This window comes from Sinohyriopsis cumingii, chromosome 12 (genome assembly GCF_028554795.1).
Source record: "Sinohyriopsis cumingii isolate HCF-2022 chromosome 12, ASM2855479v2, whole genome shotgun sequence".
NCBI classification, from domain to species: domain Eukaryota; kingdom Metazoa; phylum Mollusca; class Bivalvia; order Unionida; family Unionidae; genus Sinohyriopsis; species Sinohyriopsis cumingii.
In genome coordinates, this window is record NC_142972.1 from 57,013,418 (window position 1) to 57,030,485 (window position 17,068).

Here is a 17,068-nt window from a genome sequence, read left to right on the forward strand (position 1 = left end):
GGCGAATAGACTCATATATATATATGCATCAGTTTTGGATAGGTGAATTCCACCCAAGGGTCAGATTTTTGCATCAAATATGTCGCTTTCCCGCGAGCTAGACGCACACATCTATCCTCGAGTGGTGAACGTTCCTATCCAGCATCGATAGATAATGAACAATTATTTTCCTCATATTTATGAACAGAAATTGAGTGTCGAAGTCATAATCGCTTATTGTGAATACTGATACAACTTAAAACAAAACAAAAAACAGCTAACACACAAAGTTTTCACAACGTTTCTGTAAAGTTGTGATTTGATTTCGTGGGAATATAACGTTCTAGCAGCGTTGCTAAAACATTTCACAAAAGCATAACTTAAATAGTCCTTTCAGAAATATAAAATAACAATGCACTCACGTGCATTGATCATAACACCATATACAACAAACAGTATTATTGTTGCAAAACTAATATGTAACCTCTTTACAACGTTGTGCCAATGCTGTGCTTAACTTTACGCTATCAGCAGGAATAATCACAGTTTCATACCTTTTTATTTTTATTTGATAAAGAAATAACTTAATGAAGGTTACAATTTTTGTGGGAAAATATTTTATTCGTTAGCTTTTATGATTACTGATATAACGTGCGATCTCTGACTTTTAAAATGTTTACAAATATATGAACCTATGTTTGTAGCTCTTCCTGTACAGGTAAAATAACATTTGTGGCTGAGACGATACAATTTTCTGCTAATCTCAACCGTCCAATTATGTACATTAGTGAATTAATCTATAATTTGCATATTTAGCTGCAAAACGTAACTTTGCCTTTGTGGTAAAGAGATTCTTTGTTGGCTGATTGTTTAATCATATCTGCTGACACATAAAATGACAAAGTTTTGGCGTATTTCTGTGCCCTTTACCAGATTGGTATGAAATAGATTACTTGATGCCGTGGTGTGTGGGGGACTGGCGGGGTTGTCAAGAAAAATAGCAAGGATAATGATGAGTTGTGCATGTTCTATCTTTATTTATTTGTTAACATTCATTAAAATTCTGAACTGATTATGAGTGCATGGTCTTCTTCGTGACAAGATAAAACAACTGAAACTGTTGAATGGTAACAAAATAAAAGAAACAAGTTTAGAGTAACCACATATATTTAAGTCGACTTAAAATTAACCTCTTGATAAAATTATTTTTGTTTTTGCAATAGTCAATAATTTAAAGGTTATAAGGGAAGAAATTAAAGAAAAAGAAAAGAATTATATATTAGATTTTTCATCTTGACCATACAAGCTAGTTGATGTGCTGATTAATTTACAAATTACCACTTTTACAATTACTGTTCCATAATTTGCATTGTAGGATTTTCAGGAATTATGCTCTTATTTCATAAATATTGGATTCGAGTTTTTTTGGGTGGGTGCTGTATTTGCAAAGGTGGATACAAATTGCAGATAAAACTTGTTTATCCTTGTTCCAGGTCTACCGAAAGTTTAGTACAGACAACTACGATTTACATTCATCTTCTTCTGCTTCTGCTTGAAATTATATTGAAGTGAATTCTCTGGGCAGATAAAATATACATTTGTTCAAATTGATTTCACCATCTTCTTGCTCGAATTGGCAAGTGTGTGCAAATGTTTACATGTAACCCTGCTTAATAATATTAAGGGAAACAGCGAAGAACGTCTCATTACACTAATTAACATGACTTCTACATAATGCTGGCAGTGTTGAGATGACATGACTTCTACATAATGCTGGCAGTGTTGAGATGACATGACTTCTACATAATGCTGGCAGTGTTGAGATGACATGACTTTATTTTTTTCATTTTGCTGGAGCCTAAGCAGAACAAGACCCATGCCGCCTTTGCTGACGAGGATACTTGTTCTGATTTTTATTCTTAACAAAATCCGAAAATTCGACATAAAAATAAATGATGGTAAACTATTTGTTGAATTGTTTGCTTTATATACCCACTTATCTCTTCTTAATTAAATATCAGTAATATTTAATCTTTTCAGATTCTTATCCAGTTTAACTTAACATTTAAATAAAAATTATATACAGTGTAGTGTGCAGTTTTATATGTGCGACTTTGAACATATTTGCAGGTGTTATCATCCATCACTGCCTTTCAAGTGCGCAAATTTGTACAGTGTCTGCGAGATTTGTGCACTTGCGTGCCCTGTCTTCTTAAATATACTTCTTATATTACGGTCAAATGACTGGTGATGTTTATTTCGTCCCAGATGAAACATGTGCAGGCCTGACATCAAATATGGCCTGACATCAAATATTGTGCCAATGGCAGCCATTTTGAAAGTCCTACTATCTCTGTTCCTCTCAGCTGGATGGTAATGTTGAGATTATCATTATTATTAATTGTAATTTTGGACTTTCTTGATAGCTGGAGGCCATATGGGTTTCACAAACACAAGCAGCTTTCATTCTTCGCTTTTCTATATAGGTTTTTAATGTAGTCAGAATGTTGAAGGAATGTTGTTTTGTGACGCTATACAACAACGTTGTAGCAACATTTCAGCAGGTTCACCAAAGCAGGTTTGCCAAAACCTTATATAACAACGTTGCCACCACATTAGTGCATCGTCGCTTCAACGTTATTGCAACGTTGAAGTGTTAGCTGGGAACAGCCACTTTAAGTAGACTGCTAAAAATAAATTTGCACTTATTCATTGTAGACTTTAAAGATGTCGAAACATAAATCAACGATCAAAAAACAATGGTCGAGATCGTTCAGTCAATGGCAATACAGATCGTCCAAACTGAATTACTGAAGATAGCTTGTGCAATGATACAAGTGTGGACCGATCAATAATAAAGTCATTTATTATCTCAAAGATTAAACGAGACAGATAAAACTAATGATATAGTCCTCAATTCATCTTTGATCTAAACTTGGCTTATTTTCGTCAATAATAATGTGAAGATGCATTTTTGCAACAAAAAATTACAATTACAACAACGGTGGTTTTGACTTTAAACCGGCATGACCGGAGGACGTAATTTGTACCTGTAGTTAGGTCGATCAGTGTAGCCGTCTCGTTTGTGGGAGAGTAAGTTTATCTAGTGTAGGTTTTAGGATGTAAATGTTTTGCAATTTTTGATTACTTTTGAAACATGCTCAAGTGATGATGAACTTATACGTCAATCATACGGATGATCGTACCTCGGATGTATGCCCAGCGATGCCATTAATTTGCGTTATGACCACCCCTTTTATTTACTAAACAAGGATTGACCGATATGTTGCGATTTCATCGAACTATTGTTTTCATCCGCAACTTCTGTGTGAATCCTATGGTCAATCCAATTGTAGGAATAGCAGAGATGGTTTGGATAGTTTGTTGTTTCCTTTTCGCGAAGAAACTTGCGGCATACAACATTATCATTTTTATGCAAATTACTGCACCGGCACACATTCAATGCATAGTTTTTCTAGCAGCGATAACCGATGTGGTCTGATCGGATGGGAAATGGGTGGTTTTATCGACGTGTGTGCACTGTGATGGCAGTCGAAAACAACTTGATTAAAGGGTGCATTCAGAGATATTCGCTACCGGAGTCCAACTCGAAACACGATCATACACATATAGGAATGTAACGAAGATATATTTTCAGTCATTGTTCTGCACTCGAAAACACGTTGAAACACACGTAGGAATGTGAGAATATTGTTATCTTAAGCATTAATTATAACGCATCCAAATAACGATGTTTTAGTTAGTGTCACGTGTCTACCGCGTTGACCATGTGTTCTCTGCTTGCTGAATCTAGGTTTCTCCAGGTTGTTGCGACAGATTTCTAGCCTTTCTACTGGGAATAAATATGTTTCGAATTACATGTCCTTTCGCTTATTTTTACAAACATTACGCGACTTTTATTTGATATTTTCGAATTATTTGTACAACAATTTGGGAAAAATGGTTTTGTGAGTGTATTGCGTAACCATGTGACTTTTTATGGCATGGACATGTATCTTGCGAAATTTGGGTAGTCACGTGACTAACAATGAAAATGGCGAGTACTAGGTCAAATTTAATCAACACTCTTGTATTGTCTCGTCGTCAGAGGCTTAAATAATGATTGTTATAATCATAATGTATACGAAAATAAATCATCTTCCTATTAAATACATGCTGGAGTTGCGTGAGACCATTTAAGTTTTCTATACCTGCTACTTAGTAGCTACCCTATACTAACACAACGCGTTGGCGGCGAGTTCTAATTTTGGCTTTGGCCACACATCAACAACACATGCATCTAAATATCGAAAATGGGACTGGAATCTACAGAGGAAGCTCGAACTAGCAGGACAAGTTTACTCATATCACTTGCAAGTGTATGACAACAGGAGCAATCATACACGTTTGACTGTCTGTATGGCTTCTAAGATATTTCTCCAAAATTATCTTGCTGCAAGGCACGAGTGTAGAGACATTCCATAAACATCCTTACGTCTGTTGATACTGTCTAAAACGTCCTCTGTTTGGTCCCTTTTCGGTCATAATGTAGGCCTAAACATCTGGGGTTTTTTTCATCTCTTAATTCAGGCTTGATTTTGTTCTCGTTTTGGTTTTGCTTATTAAGCCGCCAATATGATGCATCTAAATATAATGAATTAGTAAATCTAATGCATTACAAAATCGTTCACGGTCTTTATAAAACATGAGAGTTACAAGATATTGTCCCAAAAAGTAACGCATCACTTTTATAATTGAATTTGTTAGTCCATTTTTTTTTTTTGCTTTCATAAAATTTTAAAAGCAAGCATAAATCATATTTCGTTTGCAGATCTTGCTGGTGATATTCACTCATATAATTAAGTCGACATAGACAATGTATATTACCGTTTAACTTTGGGAGAAGAAATAAGCTTTCCATAGTTGTTAATCTGGGGTATCAGTACACGTACTATTAAGGTAAAATCAATATATATTTGGATATTCTCATATGCATATATCGATTTCGTATGCACTAGGGCTCGTGCTAAAATATCTTAAAGCATCAGTACAAGTTTTTGAAAATCCCACCACCTCCCAATTCATGTGGTTTGAAGGTCCTGGTATATTGAGCTGACATTATCTGTAATGTCGTCAATGGCATGTCCCTGTAATTTGGAAAAGAAACCATTTTCGTATCTTTACAAATTATCTTCTAGAGTAAGGCTGTGCAAGCAACTTCATGTCAATTCGAAGCGTATCATATATTTAAACACAAACTGTTAGCCGTGCGAAGGTGCAAACGTGATGTGCCTTTTAAAATAAAACTATCCTTTGCAGAAGATATATATATATATATATATATATATATATATTTGTATACTGAACCGATTCACATACACTCAACAGTTGGTTAATATTATTAGACAGTGCAACTGTTGTTATCTGCTGTTTTTCATGCAAGTACAACCGTGACAGATGCATGTAAATATGGTCATAGCAAACAAACAACAATAAACCTTGCAACTTGCAATTTAAAAGGTGCAAGATGCATATGCAGAGTTAGAACTCTTTAGTAAACTCATATCAGTGTAATGATTTTAGCAAATCAGCATTACATAGATGGTCATACGACAGAATACTTCGTAGGTAGCTAAAAAATATCGTAGCTTTCTTCTTCTCAAATGTTTCACACAATTTTGTCCTTAAGTTTGAGACCTTTTAAGATAATCAAACAGTTTTTCAAATTAAATCCCTGAAATCAATTTATTTAATCCAATGAATAATGCGTGGAGCTCAGAAAGAGAAAGACTTAGACATCATAAATCTAATCTGACGTTATGCGACAGTATCCACTCTCAGCTGATAAAATGTCATAAATCAAAAGTAAAGTCTTGTGATAGTAGTTCACACCAGGTTTCAAGTTCCAACTCAGTGTATTTTTAGTATGTCTGGTGAATTTGTAGGACATGTTTTTGGAATAGTACCGTGAAAATTTGGCCTAATATTACCAACCAGTAACACAGAAATTGTACGTTAACCATCAAACATCATTATTTTAACAGAAATTGTACGTTAACCATCAAACATCATTATTTTTAGAACTTCAAAACCATCCTACATTTATGAAGCTGTTAAGCATGAAATAATACCTGACCCATGGGCTTCGATGCGCAATAAATTTAAGATGTTTTTGAAGTCACGAAAAGATAAAATTATTATATTTTGCAAGAAGTCTTGACCATTTGATAAATTTAAAAAGCCATCAAAGTATTACGTCAACAAAAGCAAAGCACAAAATGAGAATTTATTTTCTAAGCATATTACATCCTTAAAATGTACACGCATGAAACAACACTGGTAAAATAAACTCATGTAAAAGGCAATCGTAGATAAATTACTTTGTATGCTGAGCTCTATATACAATTGACTTAATTCAGCTTTGTACGTGAATACAATATTTCTTGAATAGTAGATAAGGGAAAAATTTTAAGGTGTGACCTTTTACTAAGTCTGCTGTGGAAACTTTCTACGTATTACTCGTGTCACATAACTGTGGTAAGAATTTACAGCTAATTAGACCGTACGAGTCAGTGAAACTAAAACTAGTGTGCATAGTACATTTCTTTCTCTAAAGAATCCGCGTTGCTTTGTGGAGATAAAAGATCCCATGTAATGTATGGATTGACCAAGTGGAACGATGTGAAGCTATAGATCAGCAAATATTGAAAGGTCTCGTAACTGTCCCAACGTCCATAGTATTAGTTCATTAGCGTTCAGTAAGAGAGCTAGACAGAAGAAAAGACGACAGAACATTTGGAAGAAAGAAACCCTAATTTCAGAACCAACTGCATATACTTGATAATCCACAATTATCGCAAGGTTCTTAAATCAACAATTGTTATGAATATAAGGTATGACTCAATCTGCAATAATCCACGATCTTGCACATAAGCCATAATTACAGCTCCGAATTTGCACTAATTCACAATTATTGTAACGAATCTGTAGAGACGAACTATTGGCAAACAATTCGTAGATCCGCCATTATTTAATGAATCCGTAGATCTACAATACCAGTAGGTCCACAATTTGACATGATATGTTTTCATGATTTGACATCAACTCCACGATTCATAGGAAAACATAGCTGACAAATACAATTTGGTTGTCAGTAACTAGCAGCAAAATGTAATCCACATAGAAAGAAATAGTTTGCTTTCCACAACATCGGAACAAACTTAATAACCAGCATTGCATTTCTAAAGCACTTCTGACACTTTATAACGTGTAAGCTAGTAAAATGAGGCGATATCATTACAAAGATCTATAAATAAAACAAGATATGTTGCTAAATTTAAACTTAAAGGCATTGTTTAAGTTTCTAGCATGGCGCGTAATTTTCTGCTTGGGAAACCCACAAATAATAGGACAGTCAAAATTCGTTTTGGAAGTTACTGAATTACACTTCCTTAAGCACAGATTAGTCAGTGCATATACATTATAAATGACATATAAACAATAAATGGCGTTCGCCGTATTCAAGAAATATTATTTAAGAAAATAGGAAAAATAAACAAGCAGGCAAGGGTCAATGGAATGAAAGCCCAGCTGGGGGCGCAGAGGGCGAAGCCCTTAGAATATTCTGCATTTTTTTTGAACATAACTGCATCCATCTTAATAGGTAAAAATATTTAAATCATAGCCGGATTAAGCCTTTGGGGACCCAAGGCACTTAAGGGGGGGGTGCTTATTGATCTACAAATACACAATGAAAGCAGTCATTAAACTGTCCTTTATACGTGTATAATTACTATAGATATATTTAGCTAAGTATTAGACGATTTAGACCTTTATATGGTTAATTAAACGCATATACTTTTATCCACTTCAACCTAGCGAAGGTATGATTAGGGGTTCGGGGATATGTACCTCTGTATCCCCCCGCCCGTTCGTCCGGCCCTAATTTAAATAGCTAACTTTTATGCTCCAGTGTCCGCACCACTATCTAACGATAATCCACCTGAAAAGTAAGTTTGTTGTTGTTGTGGTTGTTGTTGTTGTTGTTGTTGTTGTTATAGGGTTTAACGCCATTTGTCAGCACAAGGTAGGCTATACATGGCGGCCAATATGAATGGTGGAGGAAGAACCCGAGAAAATCCCAGAAAGAACCACCGACCCACGCAAAGCTACTGACAAGCTTTCTCGCGTACCCACATTGGCCGAACCGAGACTCGAACTCACGCAGATAGTGGTGAGATGTCAGTGATCCGTCACGGTGAGCGTTTTAGACCACTCGGCCACATGGGTTCGAGTCTCCATGGGTATGTGAGAAAGCTGCCAATAGCTTCCCGTGGGTTTTTCCTCCACCCCTTATACTGGCCGCCATATGTAGCCTATGTAGCGCTGCGAAATGGCGTTAAATCCCAAAATAACAACAACAACAATTGCACAAAAACAAATACATAGTCTCGCTTGCTTTAACTATTGATGAATGCTTCCTAGCCTTTCAACAAATATGGCTCTGTCCTGCCACTCTGCAGCAGAGCCATCATAAAGAATATCGCAACTCCATTTTATAGCTTAGCGCAATTTCTCACATTTTCGTTCACGTAGAAGTCGAGTGTGTGTGTGTGTGTGTGTACCTTGTTAACGTGTATTAAGATGTTACTGTTTAAGATATCCACGAATTGCTAAAGGCTCTTCAATTGAATATGTTAAAACTATTAAAGTCAAATGCACTATTCTTGAATTTGAAGTGGAGCCTGTCTTTAGTCATCCATGTCTGCAAGAGCTGAAGAACAATTACAGGTTAGCAAATGTTTATTTTACACACAGACGCACGTCCTGCATCTTCTATATCCATTTAGCTCATTAGTAGTATCATTATAGCGCAGCAGGAATGACCTGCTTGTTTGATGGTGAATTATAAAACAATTAGGACCTAGTCAACTATAGAATTAAGACAAGTAGTACAAAGTGGGTGTTTTGCCTCATTCGCTACTCTATGGGTCCCCAGACACGCGTTCTTGCCTCAAATCCTATGACAAGCTATCCCCCATAGATGTTTTGTTACCTTTTTGTCGACGGCTTACTATAGGTGTAAACACACAAGTGACGCGAGTGTGCCAGTGATGGATGTTCGAGTCTCGTACGTCTGTCCGTGTCCCCATAGAGTATCGAATGAGGTTAAACATCACTTACGTACCACTCTAGTCTGCAGTGATTATCGAGAGAAAAATACTGGAGAGAGAGAGAGAGAGAGAGAGATGATGTACTCAAACAGGCAGGCAAATTTATTTCAGCGATCAATATATAATTGTTGCCTAACCTGTTAGAACAATGCATAATATACTATAGCGGTTCTGCTGTGTATTTATGTTGTTCCACAGTGTGTTATATAACCTCTGTATGTACATTTTAAATTTTGTACTGGTGAAAGAGGAAAATATAGCCGAGTTGTGAATATTTTTTATATTAAATGCTATTAGCGGCTTATACAGAAAACGTTGAGAGACAGACAAGGGATTGACTAACAAAGCATTATAAAAGGGTTTATTAATGTCGCCAGCAAGGCATAATCCTACTAAAAGATGGGAAGATTAGAGATATAGTAGAAAAACTTAAATCGCTGTATCTTTCGAATGCGTCAAACAGGTTCATTAAGGAGGCACAAAAAATGTTACACGAATTTCCCAAAACAAACTCAGAGGACACTGATAAAATTGATCAATCTGAAAGTGACCTTAGAAATAGAACGAAATAAACTTGGGCAGATATTTGAGGCAAATGAAACTTAAAAGAAACTACAGAACAGCATGCATGAAAGAGTACATCCTCAAAAGAAACATGATAACTCGCCCACTGTGTCTGGAGTTTCTGATGACGTCATGGACGAAGATGATTCAGAGCAGGCTAATTAAACAGAGTTTTGGGGTAAGAAGTATAAGAATGATATCCAAACTCAATTTATTTTACAGCGCACATTACCGCGTTGCAAGAGAGAGACAGCACAAGGATGTGATACAATTTCTATGCGCTCTCTTCAAGCACAAAGTGGATGAAATTCTCGATGGGAGGTTCAACATTCCTGGGTACATGTGGCATTCGTCCGACGAAATTTATGTTGCTGTCGTACTCGATGATGACACATTTGCGTTTATTGAAACAGACCCGTTTGTGAAAGATGTTTTATTCAACACAGCAGAAGGTGTTCGCTGTGGTTATCCTGAGATAGGAATGGCCAATTATTTGGGAATGATGAACTTACAACTTCGTGTTCGCTATGAACAGTACGAGTGCGAGTGCTGCTAACAGAAAAATGTAGCCGTGTTGCTGTCAGTTAGATAAACGCTCGTACGCATGTAAACAGGAAACTCCATGGCACTAGAACGCATAAGCTTCGTGGTATTGAGACGCAACAAATGCAAAGCAACCTGCCTTGGAAAATACGGACCCTGTAGCAGAACATGACATTTCGAGTACTATAGAACACACACACAAATATTATGTGAGGGCCTGGGGGGCACGCCACTGTCTGAAATGTGGCATTAAAGTCAAATCACGTAACCAACTTTGCCAACCTTGTGGATCTGTTTGGGAGTATTATAAATTGCGTAGACAGAAATCAAACTCACAAAAGAACGTCTGTAGTTCCGTAATCACAAACACAAACATATACCACAACAAAGAAATAGAGGAAATGTCCCCCAGGATTGAAGCGATTACAGTTTCAAATCCTGACAAAGTACCAAAAATAAAACAGGCGTTCGGAAAAACTTCTCATTTAGAAAGACTCTTTGCCCTCCATGCCGACAGTGCCACAGTTTAGACAGCGCGCACGGCAGCATGGCATGCACATACCAAGTAGTACGAGAAAAGCAGACATACTTGGATTATTGAGACCCATCTTTGTACTGAATTCGCAACTATTACCACCAGCACCACCACCACGGGTTGCCACTGCAGCAACAACCAAAAACAAAAGTAAAAAAAAAAATAAGACAATTTCCGCGCGAGTACAATATCCGCTATGTATCCATGGACAGAACGGCCGAACCCAAATTGATTTGATGTTGCTGAGTGAAATGAAAGAAGCAGAATCGGTCTCGCACTACGTATGGATCAAGGATTGTGGTCGGCTTCTTGACCGGCACATAAAGTATCACAGCAAAAGTATCCGTGCCGACGTTGCATGCATGTATGTAAGACTCAGTAACTACTCACCAGTGCGGAAGTATCAGTGAAAAACCATAGGGCACGATCATTTCATAACCTGGTAGAAACACTGCAAAATTTACTGCAGTACAGTGAAAGATGAAAGTCCGTATATCGTCTATGCAGATATTTAATGTATTAATGTTGCAGTGGCAAATACACCTGATATCGGCCAGACAGTGCACGTCGCAGAACAAATTCCATACGGGTTTTATGTTGTGGTTCTATGTGATGGCAAAACAGAAACGCCAGGCCTTTATCGTGCTAAGGGTACTTCAGACACAAGTTACAACGAAATGGATCCGACATCTGCTCCACTCACAAAGACGCCTTATTAAGACGGGCGATATTACTCGTGAGTTCGCCGAAAACAATCACTACTAGATTTACGAATGTGCTTTCACTGACAAAGAGCAAAGCCCGTCCGGCGAAGAATATAAAAGTCCTGTTTTCAAAGTTAGGGATCACTGTCACTGCAGCTAAGAATTTATCCCAACAAAATCAAAATTCCTGTGGTGCAACATAACCTGCGTCGGTACGATGACCACTTGATCATGCAAACAGTAGCCACGGCTTCCGATTCAACGATTAGATTGATCCCCAATAACATCGAAATATACAGGACGTTTCAGCTTGGACAGTTGCAGTTCACCAATTGGATATAGTTTATGAATTCGTCTCTGGAGAATTTAGCGAGCAATCTAACGGCGGAGAACTTCAAAATCACTCATTGATACTGTCCCAACAACACGGACCTAATCACGAAAAAAGGTGTGTTATCTGTACGAGTACATGAACGACTGGGGAAAAGTTTCCGAAACTCCAATGCCATCGATCGAAGCGTACTATTTATTCATCATTAGCGCGTGAGGATATTTCGGCCCGCGACTAGCATGCGAAGAAAGTTTGGTTAGCTGGGAATTACTCACGGACATTGACCAGAATCTGTTTATCAAGAATCGAGCGATTGTTTGTTGGAGGAATATCCATGTCAAGTCACAGATATGCTCGTGTCAACAACACCAACATGTCCGGTTACGATCTTGCTGACGCCAACAGTTACATCACATATCTCGATGCCTCTAATTTGTATGGGTAAGCCATGATGCAATCACGTCCGTTTGATGGATTTCGGTGGATCGATCCTGCTCACATTGATCTACAAAAGGATATCCACGATCACAGCATCCACGGTGACAATGAATACTTGCTTGAAGTCGACCTGGCATATCCCGAGCACTTACACGAAGCCCACGATGATTATCCTCTGACCCAGAAGCGCTGTCGGTGCCCAGTACGCGGTTGTTCCCGTATCATAAGATAAGATATAAGAAAATAAGAATTCCTTATTTCAGACTACATAGTCCATACATCTGAATTAAAATATACATATAAAGTAAAAATATTGTAAACATAAAAGAACAGATATAGATATATTTCTATATATATATATATATATATATATATATATATATATATATATATATATATATATATATATATATATATATATATATATATATATATATATATATATATCATACGTACAAGTATGCAGATACAGCTACAACAATTACCTGTGCCCTGCATTGTTAAGAATGAAAAAATTCAGTTTCACATTTTAAGAGTAATTTGTTCCATCTATTAATAATATGAGAATTTAAATGAATGTCATAGTTCCAAAGAGATTTCAATATATATTTCTTACTATTAGATATTCTTTTCATCATTGAGAATACATACTTTCTCATTAAATCATCAAAACTGAATACATTATAATTTACAAACATGTTGGAGGCACTGATCCATCTAGGAAGACCTAGATGCTCGATTGTTGATGAGTTTGAAAGTAAATACACCGAACACACCAAACTCGTTCCGAGTCTCAGGATCAAACACAACTATGCACTGCATGTGCGAAATCAACGGTAATACTTACGACTGGGTGTGTGTGTCACAAAGATCCATCGAATGCTCAAATTTCGTCAGCAAGCTTGGATATATCCGTACAATGAGACGAATACGAACCTACATATAAAGACCACCAATTACTATGAAAATCTCTTTTTCAAAACATGGACAATGCAGTATTTGGGAACACTATGGAACATCAGAGCAAACGAATCCGCATTGATCTTGTCCATGAAAATAGCGAGCAGGACATAATTCAAAGGCTCATTGCGGACCCGAGTATTGAGTCCAGAAAAATCTTTGATGTTGAACTTGCTGAGATTCACAGTAAAATAAATCAACCTTAAAACTGACGAAACCAATCTATGTAGGATCGTCTGTGCTGGACTTGCCGAGGTTACTCATGTTTGAGTTTTACTATGACAAGGTCAGACCGTTTTATCAAGTACGAGTCAAGTTACTATACACCGACATTGACTCGTTGCTGATGCACATCACCACCAATGACGTGTAGACTGACATGGCAAGTATCCGAAAGAATGTTTGCTGTTTAGTAAAATCAATAAAATGGTGATTGGCAAGTTGAAAGACGAATGCTCGGGTAAACCGATCGAAGAGTATGTGGGATTGTCTTAGAGATCGTCGTGAGTTCGCGTAAATGGCAAAAAATGATCCAAACCAAGAAACATCGCATTGGTGTATACCGATGCTCCAAAGATAGTTTGTCTCCGCTGGATACAAGCGTTGGATACTACCCGATGGCATCACCAATTATGCCTTTGGTCATCCTGCCATTGTGGCTGATACTGGTTTGTGAGGCAACATAAATCGTGGTGGCTGTTCCGTATTTGCTGGAATGACATGCACTTCCTCTCGAACAAATTCACGACTGGTAGGTATTGTTCCACTCGATGACGGTCCTAATCGGTAACGGGTTCGTTGACTTGAAGCATCAATCCGTTCCGAAATGGTAAACATGTCCACAGACCATACCGGGTCAGTAGCAGGAGGTTTTGGCCCACCTCCCAACTCTCCAGGTGCATACAGACACCCAAAAAACAGGTCTTGGAGTTGATGTAACAGTGCTGGCTGTGAAAAAAATTATGAGTAACCTTCACGGTCTTTTGCCGAATCGCACTAACTGTGTTAATCCCTTCGTGCGTGTGACTTCATTGTTTAGCGATGCTATGACGATTAGAAGTTGTGCTACCCATTCTTGAGAGCTCTTTAGTCTCATCTGCAATTCCTGTGCGTCCTGATGACCGGATAACGGTTTTGCAAGAGTACGATGAAATCGTTCCACAACAACATGGCCACGATGTACACTGACATGCCCAACACGTTCTTGCGCACGGTGTTTGGTTAATAAAGGAACAACAGATCCGGGAAATTATTTGCCAGGATCCACTTGCAACAATGGTGGCTATGTGAGTAGACCGCGTACATAAATACACTCGAGTGCATCTGCTACATTGGCAGAATCCTTGGACGTCAGCGACTCCGCTTCTTTATATCAACTGGCAACATTGACAACCGTGAGCGCGTATTTGTAGGTACGTAACTTACCTTATTGATCATGGACACGATCGTGTGGAAGAAGTAGCAAATCACCCTGATGCACCTTGAACATCGAATCAACCCAGCGAAATCTTTTTTTAAATCAGTCGTTGTTTGGCCAACCATGCTCGGACAAATTATGAGTGACTTTGGCTACAGTGGCTAATTGTTCCACATAGGCTTTACATCTCTAGTACCCATGCAGATTGTAGTATATTTTCAATTAAATGCAGCTTTTGTGTTCATTGTTGATACTGGCAAAAGGTTGACATTTAATGAGCATACTTTTGTCGACCGCCTTGCAAAGAAATCTTGACTTTCATTTCACCTTGAGCGACCCATCGTGCGATTCCTTCTCCCAGTGTTGGAATAATCGCATTCAGGTTATTCAGATCCACGTCGTCCCGTTGACACCGACGGATGTAATTGGTTGCTTTATAACTAAGGTTGTGTGGGTAACACGCAGCATTAATGCTATTGATAATTGCTTCGCCCGGCTTTGGCTGGTTGTGATAATAGAGCCGCAGATCCAGGCGAGTACCTGGGCCCCTTTTCACGATGCAATGTAAGTTTACGCACAGAATTTTTGTAAGTTTTAAACGTAAGAAAATCTTATGCTATTTCGTAAGTATATTTCACAAAGATATCCGTAGGATCATTTCGTACGTCTAGAAAAATTTTGTGTAAGCTGCCTTTTGCATGGGAGATAGATAATAAATCGGTAAATTATAACAAGGCACATGCATGAAACCTACAAAGGAAGGGATGAAGATGAAGACAAGAACAATAATAGCAATACATTGACCCAAAACCTATCTGGCAAAAAATGACATTACGTAATGGTCACATTGAATGAAATATAGATATTATTTCAGTGTGTGTGTGTGTGTGTGTGCGCGCGCGCGCGCGTGTGTGTGTGTGTGTGTGTGTGTGTGATTACTTTTTTGGGGTGGGGGATTTCGTTTACTAGCAGATTCGTTGTGGCAACTGTATGAACAGTACATGCATAATCATGTCTGCCAAAACTTTGTGCACAAAATACTCATTGTGTTAAAGAAGTTGAAAATAGTGATGTGATGTGATGTGATTTGGATTTTTAACGTAGCTTTAACACTTTTTTAGTCATATCGCTACGATGTCTGCAATGTGGCAGTTTATAGTGATGTCTAGCATTGGGGCATCATGCTGCAGACATGTAGCATGATGTCCCACCCAGTCACATTATCCTCACACCAGGCCGACCAGTCCTAACACTAACCTCTTAATGCTGAGCGCCAAGCGAAGCAGCTGTTAGTACCGTTTTTGTAAGTCTTTGGTATGACTCGGCCGAAGATCGAACCCACGACCTCCCGCATCCGAGGCGGAAGCTCTAACCACTAGGCCACCGGAACGGTCTGAAAATAGTGATGAATATCTACCTCCTCCGTGAGAAGAAGACATTCGTCGGTCTATATATTCTCTTCATACTTACCATGACGTGCGTGTAGCAAGCTGGATATGCTAAACTACGTACGACTGGAAGGATGCACATTCTTGGAACGTTTTGGATTCGACGCTTGGAATTAAGATGTTGATAACTATGCCAGTGGAGTTGTGTATAACTGATGAAAACAGAAACCACGAACTTTATTTTTTGAAATTTTAACAGTTTTGATCTGCCATGAAAAGTGTGAACTCTGCCGTTTGGTGTACCATTACAAAATCATGAACATGATATGTATTTTTCAAACGTAAATTTCTTGTTCATGAGAGAAAACAGGAACTGTGGTTTTTATTTTCAATTGTGAAAATGCGAGATGTTTTCATAACAAGAAGAAAATATGAACTTTGAAAAGTGATTATTATGTACCACGAAAGAACAAACATGAGATTTTTTTAAATGCAAATACACAGTATCATGAAAGAACAAACAGGAACTGTATTTGCTTGAAATGTGAATATGTTGTACCATGAAAGAAAAATTGAAACGCCTTTTCAAAATGTAAATATGATTTGTTGCACCATTTAGAATATATGAACTGTATTTTGTAAAATGTGAATATGTTGTGCCATCAAAGAAAAACATGAAATGTGCATCTGAAATGTAAACATGTTGTATCATGGCAAGAAAAAAACATGAAGTATGTTTTTGAATGTGAATTAGTTGTATCATGAAAGAAAACATGAACTGCGTTAATAAAGCGTTTATAAGACGGCTTGTGTTCTTGGTGATTGTTCCAGAATATTTAAAACTAATCGAGAGCTATGGCTGCATCGTCCGTTTTCACAGTGACTGTCTCCTCATCTGATGAAAATATGGGAACTCATTTCTAACGAAACTTCATCTCAAGCGATGGTTTATTCTACTTATTTAGCGGCTGCTCCAGCCTAAATAGTGGCATCTTCGAACACAGATGTAGAGATATAACAGGCGTATTAAAGAGTG